The sequence below is a fragment of the Callorhinus ursinus genome, unplaced genomic scaffold, assembly GCF_003265705.2.
Source record: "Callorhinus ursinus isolate GAN/ISIS: 27379988/994484 unplaced genomic scaffold, GSC_fseal_2.0 scaffold18, whole genome shotgun sequence".
Classification (NCBI taxonomy): Eukaryota; Metazoa; Chordata; class Mammalia; order Carnivora; family Otariidae; genus Callorhinus; species Callorhinus ursinus.
This window is the reverse complement of record NW_027397080.1, coordinates 2,431,573-2,443,595: the sequence shown is the minus strand read 5'-3', so window position 1 is coordinate 2,443,595 and position 12,023 is coordinate 2,431,573. Positions and strand designations below refer to the sequence as shown.

Here is a 12,023-nt window from a genome sequence, read left to right as displayed (position 1 = left end):
ATCATAGCAAGTGCCCTCCTTAATGTCCATCACCCATCTAACCCACTCCCCACTCACCTCCTTCCATTACCCCTCACTTTGTTCTCTATCGTGAAGAAACTCTTAGGGGCACCTGGGTGGCTCAGTCAGTTAAGCATCTGCCTTTGGCTCAAATCATGATCCCAGGGTCCTGGGGTTGGGCTCCCTGCTCAGCGGGGAGTCTGCTTCTACTTCTCCCTCTGCCCCTCCTCCTGCTCGTGTTCTCTTTCTTTCTCTCTCAAATAAATAAATAAAATCTTAAAAAAAAAAAAACCAAGAGTCTCTTATGGTTTGCCTCCCTCTTTGTTTTCCCTATGTTCATCTGTTTTGTTTCTTAAATTCCACATGTGAGTGAAATCATATGGTATTTGTCTTTCTCTGACTGACTTATTTCACTTAGCATAATACCCTCTAGTTCCATTCACATCATTGCCAATTTCAAGATTTCATTCTTTTTGATGGTTGAGTAGTATTCCAGTGTATAACTATATACCACATCTTCTTTATCCATTCTTCAGGCAATGGGCATATGGGCTCTTTCCATAATTTGGCTGTTGTTGATAATGCTGCTATAAACATCGGGGTGCGTGTGCCCCTTCAAATCAGAATTTTGTATCCTTTGTAAATACTTAGTGGTGCAACTGCTAGATTGTAGGGTAGTTCTATTTTTAACTTTTTGAGGAACCTCCATACTGTTTTCCAGAGTGGCTGCACCAGTTTGCATTCCCACCAACAGTGGAAGAGGGTTCTCCTTTCTCCGCATCCTCACCAACACCTGTTGTTTTCTGTGTTGTTGATTTTAGCCATTCTGACAGATGTGAGACGGTATCTCACTGTATTTTTTTTTTTTTTAACTGGGGCAAGGAACGGTTTATTCTCACGGCTGAGCAAAGGATGAGGCCCACAGCCTTGGTAGCAGCAGAGGCAGCCCCCTCCCGGGCCCGGCCCTCTCCCCTCTCCCCCCTCTCCGGACGGCGGCCGCGGGCGGGCTGCGTCGGGAGCCAGGGCGGCAGCCCTCCAGCCACGGGAGCCGGCGGGCCACAGAGCAGCAGCTTTAGGCGCGGGGTTGGGGGTGTTCGCCAGGCTGGCTGACTCGCATTCCCTTCCCCCATGGATGGTGCCTGATGAGGGCTGGGGGCGGGGGCGGGGCTGGACTGTGAGGTGGGAGGCATCCGGAATGCTTCAGTCGGCCGTGAAGATGCGGCTGGAAATGTCATCCAGGAGCCAGTCAATGCCGAGCAGGAGGTTCTCCCTGGTGACGGCGCTACAGCCCTGGATGCACCAGTGGTGGCTATGGATGGAGTCCAGCTCCAGGGCCTCACGGATGGCGTTAGAGGACAGTGCTCCGGGCAGGTCTTGCTTGTTGGCAAAGATGAGGAGGGTGGCTCCAGCCAGGCGCTCCTCCACCAACAGGCTCTGGAGTTCCCGTTGGCAGTCCTGCATGCGCTGACGGTCAGCACTGTCCACCACCCAGATGAGGCCGTCTGTGCTCTCGAAGTAGTTCCGCCAGTAGGACCGCAGGGACTTCTGGCCGCCCACATCCCAGAGGTTCAGCTTGAATCCTCGGTGTTCCAGGGTCTTGATGTTGAAGCCCAGCGTCGGGGAGATGGTGTCAATGTCTTCCCCATTGAACTTCTTGAGGATGGTGGTTTTGCCAGCGTTGTCCAGGCCGAGAATGAGCAGTCGCAGCTCCCGCTCTTTCTGCTTCATCTTCTTCAGAATGGTCAGAAGCCCCATGGTCCTCTCACTGTATTTTTGATTTGCACTTCCCTGATGATCAGTGATGTTGAGCATCTTTTCATGTGTCTGTTGGCCATCTGTATGTCTTCTTTGGAAAAATGTCTATATTCATGTCTTCTGCCCATTTCTTAACTGGCTTATTTGTTTTTTGGGTTAAAAATTTTAAAGTAATCTCTACACCCAACATGGGGCTCAAACTCATGACCCCCAGGCCAAGAGTAGCACACTTCTCTGACTGAGCCAGCCAGGCGCCCCAAACTTTATATTATTTTAAGGTCTAGAACTGTTTATAACAATTTAAATAATACAAATCAGAAACTAGTGATCAGATTTTATCATAATTCCAATTTTGAAGAATTATTTGGTGTAAAAGTATTCATAACATTAATCAAAATAATCTTTACGAGCTGCACTACTTTCATTTATTAAAAAGACACCTCAGAAGAAATAAAAATATAAGACACAGCAAAGGAGAAGATAATTGTAACACATCTAACCAACAGAAGATTAATATCTAGTGTATGTAAATAACTACTATAAAAGAATAAGAAAAAGAGAAGGTGCTCATGTGTGTTCCCTCTCCCCCCTCAAATAAATAAATCAATCTTTTTAAAAGGTGGGGGGGTGCCTGGGTGGCTCATCAGTTAAGCCTCTGACTCTTGGTTTTGACTCAAGTCATGATCTCAGAGTTGTGAGATTGAGCCCCAGGCCGGGCTCAGCAGGGAGTCTGCAAAAGATTCTCTCCCTCTGCCTCTGCCCCTCCCCTCCACTCTCGCATGTTGGGGGCGCTCTCCCTCTCTCTCAAGTAAATAAATCTTTAAAAAAAAATGAAGGAATTCAATAGAAAATTTAAAAACGGGGGTGACCTGGGTGGCTCAGTTGTTAAGCGTCTGCCTTCAGCTCGGGTCATGATCCCAGAGTCCTGGGATCGAGCCCCACATCGGGCTCTCTGCTCACCAGGAAGACTGCTTCTCCCTCTCCCACTCCCCCTGCTTGTATTCCCTCTCTCGCTGTGTCTCTCTCTGTCAAATAAATAAATAAAATCTTAAAAAAAAATTGGCAAAAGACGTTCTCAGAAAAGAAAACATGTATGGTCAATAAATTGATGAAAAATGTTTAACTTTATTAATAATCAGGAAATCAAAGATCGGAATGAGATACCATTCTATATATAGCCAGTTGGCAAAAATTAAGAACAATACTTTCTGAAGAAAATATTGATCAAGGAGATCTCTTACACATTGATGGTGGGTGTGCAAATTGAACAACTACTCTGAAAAACAATTTCGTTTTGTTTTATGCTATTGAATAATCATCTACCTGGAAATTCAACTCTTAGGTATATACCCAAGATACATTTTTGTCATGTACATCAGAAGACAGGTGACAAGAATGTTGCCAGTAGCACGTTGTGTAAGAACAAAAAAATGGAACAATTCAAATGCCCGGTGGCCACAGAATGAATAGATTGTGGTATATTCACACACGGAATACTATACAGCAGTAAAAATGAGTGATATTCCTTTATATGCCACAACATGAGTAAATCTTAGTAGCGTAATTCTGAGTGAAAAATGATACAAATGACTATGCTTTTCATAAAGTTCAAAGATAAATAAAGCAAAAACAATATTTTATTTAAGCATCCGCATATGTGATAAAGACCTCAGATAGTAGTGACCTATTGCAGGAGACGCAAGTCCCAAGGAGCACTTTGGCAGACCCACTTTACTGATAATATTGTAACTTGGGATGAGTGTTGAACTCATGGGTGTTCATTATATTATTTAAAAAATTAAAACAATAGGTAAGTAGTTCTCACTATCTCATCCACTGTTACTAATAGGACCTTCAATGCCTTCAAACCCCAACCAGGTCAGATGACAAATTCCACTCGTAAACCAGACTCCCTGCTCCCTTGAGCGTTTATTGCTGCAACCTTCTCGTGTGAATCATTGTACTGGTCAAAGTTCTTGTTGCAGGCCACAGAATCTGCAATATTCAGTTTCAACAGGAAGGGATTTATTACCAGGTATTAGGTACTCGGTGAAGCTGAATTTTGAGAGACAATGGGTTGTGGCTGACAGGGGGTCTGGGGTGATGCTGGTTATGAGTGATACAGGGCTTTTCTAGACAGGCTGGAGTCTCTAGAAGAAAGCCTGCTATGGAGATTTTTTTTTAAGTTTAAGTGATTTACTGGATGAGTACGCGTGGGACAAGGTGAGTGAGAGGAACAGAACAGGTCAGAGGAAGAAAGTTCAGCATGGATGTGGACGTGGCCTTCTCTGGAGACTCCTCAGCCTGGCTCCCAGAGGAACATTGGAGCATGAATCGTACCACAGAATCCGTTCCTGTTTTAGGCAAGTGGGACAAGACAGCCCTTTGCCCCCCAGGGAGGGTGCCTAACGTCCGGGGAAGTTGATTCCCATGTGGCTGAGGGATATTATTTAGAGAAGGAACAACCAGCTCTCATAGCGACTGGGGCTGGGTGCATTGACCAGGGCACAGCCCTGGCAGTGACCCAGTGCCAACCTGAGCTCACTGGGAAAGGTGGGGGTGATCTGGGACCAGACTGGGACTAGGTGGGGGGATGGAGGAGGGCAGCAAGACGGGGGGAGTAGCAGGGGGCTGTCTGTATACTTTGGAAGTATAAGCCTGGGTTCCTTAAGACCCTGAGGGCTTGGCCTGGTGCAGCAGGGACCACTCTTCCTCATTTGACACAGAGGGATGAGCCAAGCTCTCTCCTTAGCCTTTCATTCCAGTGAGGGCCGAGCTTGTCATCACCGCCACCCCCCCCCCCCCCCCCCGTCATCACTGTCACCCTCCCAGTTACTCAGGAAGCAAGAACGGAGGCTCCTCTCTTAGCAACCTGCTCCTCCTCCCCCACCCACCCTGGCCTTCTCCTTGATCTCGGGCTCTGACTGTGCTGGATTCAATGTGATATCTGATTCATTGGGTGATGGGCAGTTTCTTCCCAAGCTGCTTGCCTCAGTCTGGAGTGGAACATTCTGGCCTCACAGAAGGGCAAACCAGGGGGGGGCGTTAACTCCTGCTCTGCCGGCATGATTCTCCAGGGCCAGAACCTGGGGTTCTGAAAATTGTTTTCTCCCAGGTGGCAGCACAGGAAGCCTTGTAGAGGGCTGTGGATGCTCAACATACTTCCTCATTTCCACCCAGGCCGGCCGAGAAGCACTGAATCTAAGTGAAAACAGTGTGTCCCCTGCCCCACCCTCCTTTTCAACACAATTGCCGCCCTCTGCCCTTCTGTCTATACTTCCGGGGGTCACCCCTGCGATATCACGAACCAGGTGGCCTCCCCTGTGCCTTCTGCACACATTTCCCCCTCCCCCAGCAGCAGGCCCTGCTCTCAGTGGCCAGGGCCCCTCCTCCAGCAGAAATGTGTATTTCAAGGGCATTAACACAAAAAGTCAGAGCCAGCACACCCTAGCGGCAGCAATTCAGAGGCTGAGACAGCCCTGGGTGGGAGACATTTCGGTTCTCCCATCCTTCCAGCTGATGGATAGCGGGCATCTCAGCAGGTGGGGATGGGGATGGGGCCTCAGCAGGGAGAGCTTTCCAGCGATGGGTCTTGGCCAGAGGGGGCTCAGCAGGCTCTTCCCAGGCTGGTGGTCTCTCCCTCTCCCCTTTGCCCTCACCTTGAGGGTGCTGGGGGAAAGGCTGCATCGCTTTTTAGCCCCAGCTGCTTGGGTGGGTCAGGGCCCAATATCCCAACCCAAAAGGCATCAGCGTGCCCCTTTCTCTCTTCCCGGCTCTTGCCCAGCCTTAGTACCCGCCCTGATGCCTTCAATGTCTGTTCCCTCCTTCAGACCCAGTGCCCCACGGCCCCTCGCCGTGGTGGCCACTGCGGTCAGGGGCTACTCCGGCCTTGGTAAGCACATGGGTGTGGACTCCACATCCTCAGCAGTCCTTCCTGGGCTCCAAGTCCCCCCACCTTCACCCCCGTGTTTTATTGATTAGCCCGTCTTACATGTTTAGCCTTCAAGAATATGGGTTTCTATCTATAGCTTGTCAACATGCAAAAGCCTCCCTTGTTTAAAAAAAAAAAAAAAGGCCCCACTCCGTGTTCACCACACATCCCCGCTCGGGGTCCCCCCTTCCTTCCCGTCTCCATCAAAACCCAACGCTGCTGGGCCACCAAATGGCCGAAACAGGCGTGCCCCTGGGGCCCCGCCCACGAGGAACAACCCTCCAGAGGAGTGAGATAGCCACGGCAGAAGTTACTTTCAGTGAAAAGTGGCAATATGTTAACTTTGCATTTAAAATACTTTAGAAAGGGCTTATTTGAATTTAAGCATACATGCAAGTTTTACATTAGTTTGAAAATCGAAAATTTATTTTGTGTCATCTATGGGAGGGATGGGGACCCTAATCTTTTAAAGGTGTCTGTTCTCTCTTTCCTCACCTCTCGACCTTCAACACTGTGTGGCTTCAGACACCGTGGAGCCACTAACTCTCCTGCCAAGGTCACCAGTGACCTTCACATCGATATGTTATGGGCCTGGGCCGTGGGCCGTGACCACCTCTGACATTGAAAAGCTCTCCCGTGGGCTCTGTGGCAACTGCTCTCTCCCTCTGTCTTCTCAACTTCTTGAGCTTCACCTTTTCTGACTTCCTCTTGGTTCTTCTTCCCTGAAATGTTTGTGCTCCCTGGAGCTCTGGGCTGGGCCTTCTCCCCCTCTGGCCCTGTATTCGTCTCTCCTGGTCCAGCTCCCTCCCTTCTCAGGTCTCGGTTACCATCTGTAATTAGGTTACTTCCAAATACCGCCCCAGGTCAGCTCCTTAGCTCTAGGTCCCTGTATCCAACCATGTACTCTCTCAGGCACTTAGGTTCATTAAACCTGAACCTGATTTCTCCTCTCCCCCGCAAAACCTTCCGTCGCCGCTGTGTGGGCAGGTCAGGCTCAAGTCAGCAGCACCTCAGTGAGCAGCTACATCATTCATTCCGTCCCCAGGTTCAAAGCTTTCTCTCCCACATCCTGCCTACAGCCAACTCCTGGGTCTGTTATCTATCTCCTAAGTACCTTGAATGTGCTTCTTTGTTTTCTGGGTCACCATCCTCTCTTGCTTACCCTATTGCAACAGCCTTCCCATTGGTCTCCCCCGCCTCCACGTGCTCAGTCCATTTTCCATGCTGAAGCCAGGCTGGTGAGGTTTCACTGAGTCCTCATTAGCTCAGAAGAAAACCAAGCTCCAGAGGGTGACAATCCAGACTCCCCACCTCTGGTTCCTGATGTGCCCTCAGCATTAGCTCTCTCCACTCTTTGCCACCCACTCTCTGCTCCAATAGTATCTAACTATCTGGAGCTCCCACTCTGCCCCATCACACAGTTTCTTCCCTTTGCTGCCTGGGCTCCCCTCCCCTCCCCCCACCCCGCTCTGTTGGGGGCAATCATAGCCAGGCCAGAGATGTGGGTGGCTCGGACTAGGGTGCTGACAATGGATGTGGTACAAGATGCTGGACATACTGAAAGGAAGGTACAATAGGACTGGTTGGGTTTGGGAGTATGGGGGAGAAAAACATAGTTGTTGTTTTTTTTAAAGATTTTTTTATTTATTTATTTGACAGAGGGAGACCGCGAGAGAGGGAACACAAGCAGGGGGAGTGGGAGAGGGAGAAGCAGGTTTCCCGCGGAGCAGGGAGCCCGAGGCGGGGCTCGATCCCAGGACCCTGGGATCATGACCTGAGCCGAAGGCAGACGCTTAACGACGGAGCCACCCAGGCGCCCCAACATAGTTGTTTTTAAGGGATTAATTCTGCTAACAGATGAGAAGGTAGTGGGAAGAATGGGTTTCAGCGGAAAGAGAGGGAGTTCAGTTTTGCACGTGCTGACGGAAGTGGCCGTTAGACGTCCACTCAGGTAGATGAGTCCGGCTTCAGGGCACCGAACTGAGCTGGAGCTGTACATTTATGAGTCATCGGTGTGGAGGTGGCACTTAAAGCCACAAGACTCGGCGAGAACACTGAGGATGTAAGGAGATTGAAAACAGACGAGGCGTGAGGGTTCCCACAATTCAGAGACTGGAGAGATGAGCCTCAGAAGGAAAAGATAGTGACAGAGGAGGAAAAGCGAGAAACTGCAGCACCCTGAAAGCCTAGTGGAAAAAGGATTTGTTGGAAGAGGGAGCAGTCAACTGTGTCAAAGGTTAAATAAGCGGAGGTCTGAGAATTGACCGCTAGATGTAACGACAGGAAGGTCATTGATGCTGCTGACAAGAGCAGTTCAGGAAATGATGTGGGCAAAAGCTTAGGGGTGTATGTCTGGGAGAGAAAGAACAGAGAAAGGTGGGAGTCAGGTGGATAGACAACTCTTCCAAGGAATTTTGCTGTAAAAAGATAAAGTAAATGCTAGCTGGAGGGCAGGTTAAGGACATGAGAGGTTTCTTCTTTTTTTTTAAAGATGGGAAAAATAACAGCACATTATTTCTAGGGGATTGATCCAGGAGAGAGGAAAGGATTGATGGAGGAAGAGAGAAGAAACTTGGAAGAACGGAATCCCGAAGGGCTGAGAGAGGAAGGGACCTATCGGCAGCAGAGAGGTTGGCCTTGGACATCAGCTCTTCTGAGCTGTTTGCATGGCTTCTTCTCTCCCTTCTCTCTGCCCAAATGTCTGCTCTTCGGAGAAGTCTTTCCTGACCACCCTTCTAGAAGGTGCCACCCATCACTCTATCCCTTTATCTTGCTTTGCTTTTATCTGTAGCACTTCTTACAATAATATTCTATAACACATTTGTTTATTTTCTATCTTCCTCACTAGACTATAAGCTCCATATGGGAAGAGACTTGGTCCTGCTCACCCTTGTATTCTCAGCACCCGGAATAGTGCCTCACCCAGTAGCTGCCCAGTAAATAATTGAGCAGGAAGGAACAAGTGAATCTTCCCCCGAGGCCCACTGCAACACACTCAATTCTCATTCCGTTCTTATTTTTATTCCATTCTTCTATAACCCATATCTCCTCCCCCAGTCATGCAGGAAAACATTCAGTCCCGTGTCCATTGGCATCCCTGCCATCCCCATGCCATCTCTCCCCCATACCATCCTACGTGTACCCATCCTCTTCTAGGTCTGATTCCTCTATCCCCACATCTTAATTTCCCTTCAGACCCCTGTGTCAGCTCTCTTTCCATCCACATCAGGCTCTCATCCTGATCCAGCATTAAGGCTACCTCATCCCAGTTCCCAGTGTCTATACTCTCTCTGTCCCCCAGCCCCCACTGCGAGCAGTATGCGGTCTCCTCCCCCACCACTGTTTCCTCCCCCATTCCCTTCTGCCAACACCATCACCACCTAACCTGCTTCCTCGCCCTGCTTGGAAATCTCCAGGGCCATGGTTAATACAAGCAGCTGTGGGAAGATAGACTGATGGGACTCCTTCTCATAGTGACTTAAGTAAATATTAACAAGCATATCTTATGAACTAGTATTATTCCCTACAATAGACAGAATAAACGACTCTCTGAAATTTTCTGAAACATGTTTTACAAATAGTGGTATTATCACAAGCCTTGGGACTAGGGGTTCTGAGCCTGAAGAGATTAAGCCAACTGTGGTAAAAACAATATGGCTTGTCAGAGGGCTTCCCCCCTACCTTAATTTCTAATGTCAGGAAACACTGAGAATGTCTGTAAGTTATGATAAAAAACAGAGCAATTCAAATTGAATCTTACTTGGGACTCTGGACTCTGCTGCAGACTGACTAGTCAGCTAACAAGCCTTCTTGTACTGTTCACTGGGTTCTAAGTACTTTGTCTTTCTTTATCTTCAAGAGAAATGATCAGCCCAGCACCTGAACAAACACAGTACTTTCAGCTTCTTGAGATTTTTGTTTTTATAAGTCTTTCCCTTCATCCCAATTTATGACCTAGAATTTCCTTGTAGTTGAGGCTGGACCAAAATATGTATATAATAAAATTAATGAATTAGGGGCACCTGGGTGGCTCAGTCGTTAAGCGTCTGCCTTCGGCTCAGGTCATGATCCCAGGGTCCTGGTGAGTCCCGCATCGGGCTCCCTGCTCCGCGGGAAGCCTGCTTCTCCCTCCCCTCCCTACCTGTGCTCTTTCTCGCTCTCTCTCTCTCAAATACATAAATAAAATCTTTTTAAAAATTAATGAATTATTTAATTATAGGCGTACCTGGCTTTATGGCAATTCACAGATACTACATTTTTTTTTTTTTAACCAGTTGAAGGTTTGTGGCAACCCTGTGTTGAGCCACTTTTCCAACAGCATTTGCTCATTTTGTGTGTCTGTGTCACATTTTGGTAATTCTCACAATATTTCAAACTTTTCATTTTATTATATTCATAGTGATCTGTGATCAGTGAACTTTGATGTTACTATTATAATTGTTTTGGTGTTTTTGCACCCCTATAAGATGGCAAACTTAATCAATGAATGTTGTGTGTGGTCTGCCCCACTGACCGGCTGTCCCCCCATTTCTTTCCCTCTCCTTAGGCTCCCTATTCCCTGAGACACGACAATACTGAAATAAGACCAATTAATAACCCTACAGTGGCTTCTAAGTGTTCAAGTGAAAGGAAGAGTCACATGTCTCTTACTTTAAATCAATAGCTTGACATAATTAAGCTTAGTGAGGAAGGCATGTGGAAACCCAAGATAGGCCCAAACTAGGTGTCTTAGCCAAACAAGCCAAGTTGTGACTGCAAAGGAAAAGTTCTTGAAGGAAATTAAAAGTGCTACTCCAGTGAACACATCAATGATTTAAAAAAAAAAAAAAGAATAAAGAAAGAAAAGCAAAACAACCTTATTGCTGCTATGGAGAAAGTCTCTGTGGTCTGGATGGAAGATCAAGCCAGCCACAACATTCCCTAACCCAGAGCGAGGCCCTCACTCTCTTCAATTCTCTGAAGGCTGAGAGAGGGGAGGAAGCTGCAGAACAGCAGAGGTGGGTTCATGAGGTTGGAGGAAAGAAGCCGTCTCTGTAACAAAAAAGTGCAAGGTGAAGCAGTGAGTGCTGATGTAGAAGCTGCAGCAAGTTTCCCAGAAGATCTGGCTAAGAGAATTCGTGAAGGTGGCTACACTAAACAACAGATTTTCAGTGTAGACAAAATAGCCTTCTATTGGAACAAGATGTGATGTAGGACTTTCATAGCTAGAGAGAAGTCAATGCCTGGCTTCAAAGCTTTCAAGGCCAGGCTGACTCTCCAACTAGAGGGTTAGTAAAGCAGCTGTGACTAAATTGAAGTCCATGCTCATCTACCATTCTGAAAATCCTAGGGCTCTTAAGAATTATGCTAAGTCTACTCTGCCTGTGTTCCATCAAAGGAACAACAAAGCCTGGATGACAGCACATCTGTTTACAACATACTTTACTGAATAGTGTCAGCCTGTTGTTGAAAACTGCTCAGAAAAAAATATTCCTTTCAAAATATGACTGCTCATTGACAAAGCAGCTGGTCACCCAAGAGCTCTGATGGAGGTGTACAACAAGATGAATGTTGTTTTCTTTTTTCTTTTTTTTAAAGATTTTATTTATTTATTTGGCAGAGAGAGACACAGCGAGAGAGGGCACACAAGCAGGGGGAGTGGGAGAGGGAGAAGCAGGCTTCCCGCTGAGCAGGGAGCCCGATGCAGGGCTCCATCCCAGGACCCTGGGATCATGACCTGAGCCGAAGGCAGACGCTTAACGACTGAGCCACCCAGACACCCCATGATGAATGTTGTTTTCATGCTTGCTAACACAACATCCATTCTGCAGCCCATGGATCAAAGTTTAATTTTGACTTTCAAGTCCTATTATCTAAGAAATACTTTTCTTAAGGCTATAGCTGCCATAGAGAGTGATTCCTCTGATGGACCCAGGCAAAGTAAATTGAAAACCTTCTGGAAAGGATTCACCATTCTAGATGCCATTAAGGATAATCATGATTCATGGGAAGAGCTCAAAATATTATCATAAACAGGAGTTTGGAAGAAGTTGATCCCAACCCTCATGGGTGACTTTGAGGGGTTCAACACTTCAGTGGGGGAAGTAACCGCAGATGGGGTGGAAAGAGCCAGAGAACTACTAGGTTCAAAAGTGGAGCCTGAAGATGGGGCTGAATCGCTGCCATCTCTTGATAAAACCTGAACAGATGAGGAGTTACATCTTATGGACGAACAAAGAAAGTGGTTTCTTGAGCTGGAATCTACTCCTGGTAAAAGATGCTGTGAAGATTGTTGAAATAACAAAGAATTAAGAATATTACAGGGGTCGGGGCACCTGGGTGGCTCAGTTGGTTAAGC

The 12,023-nt window shown here is 47.4% G+C and overlaps 1 pseudogene; it reads right to left on the bottom strand.

The window, feature by feature from the left end:
* Window positions 1–862: 862 nt before the first annotated feature.
* Window positions 863–1,755, bottom strand: LOC112812013 (ADP-ribosylation factor-like protein 2 pseudogene; annotated as a pseudogene).
* Window positions 1,756–12,023: the final 10,268 nt, after the last annotated feature.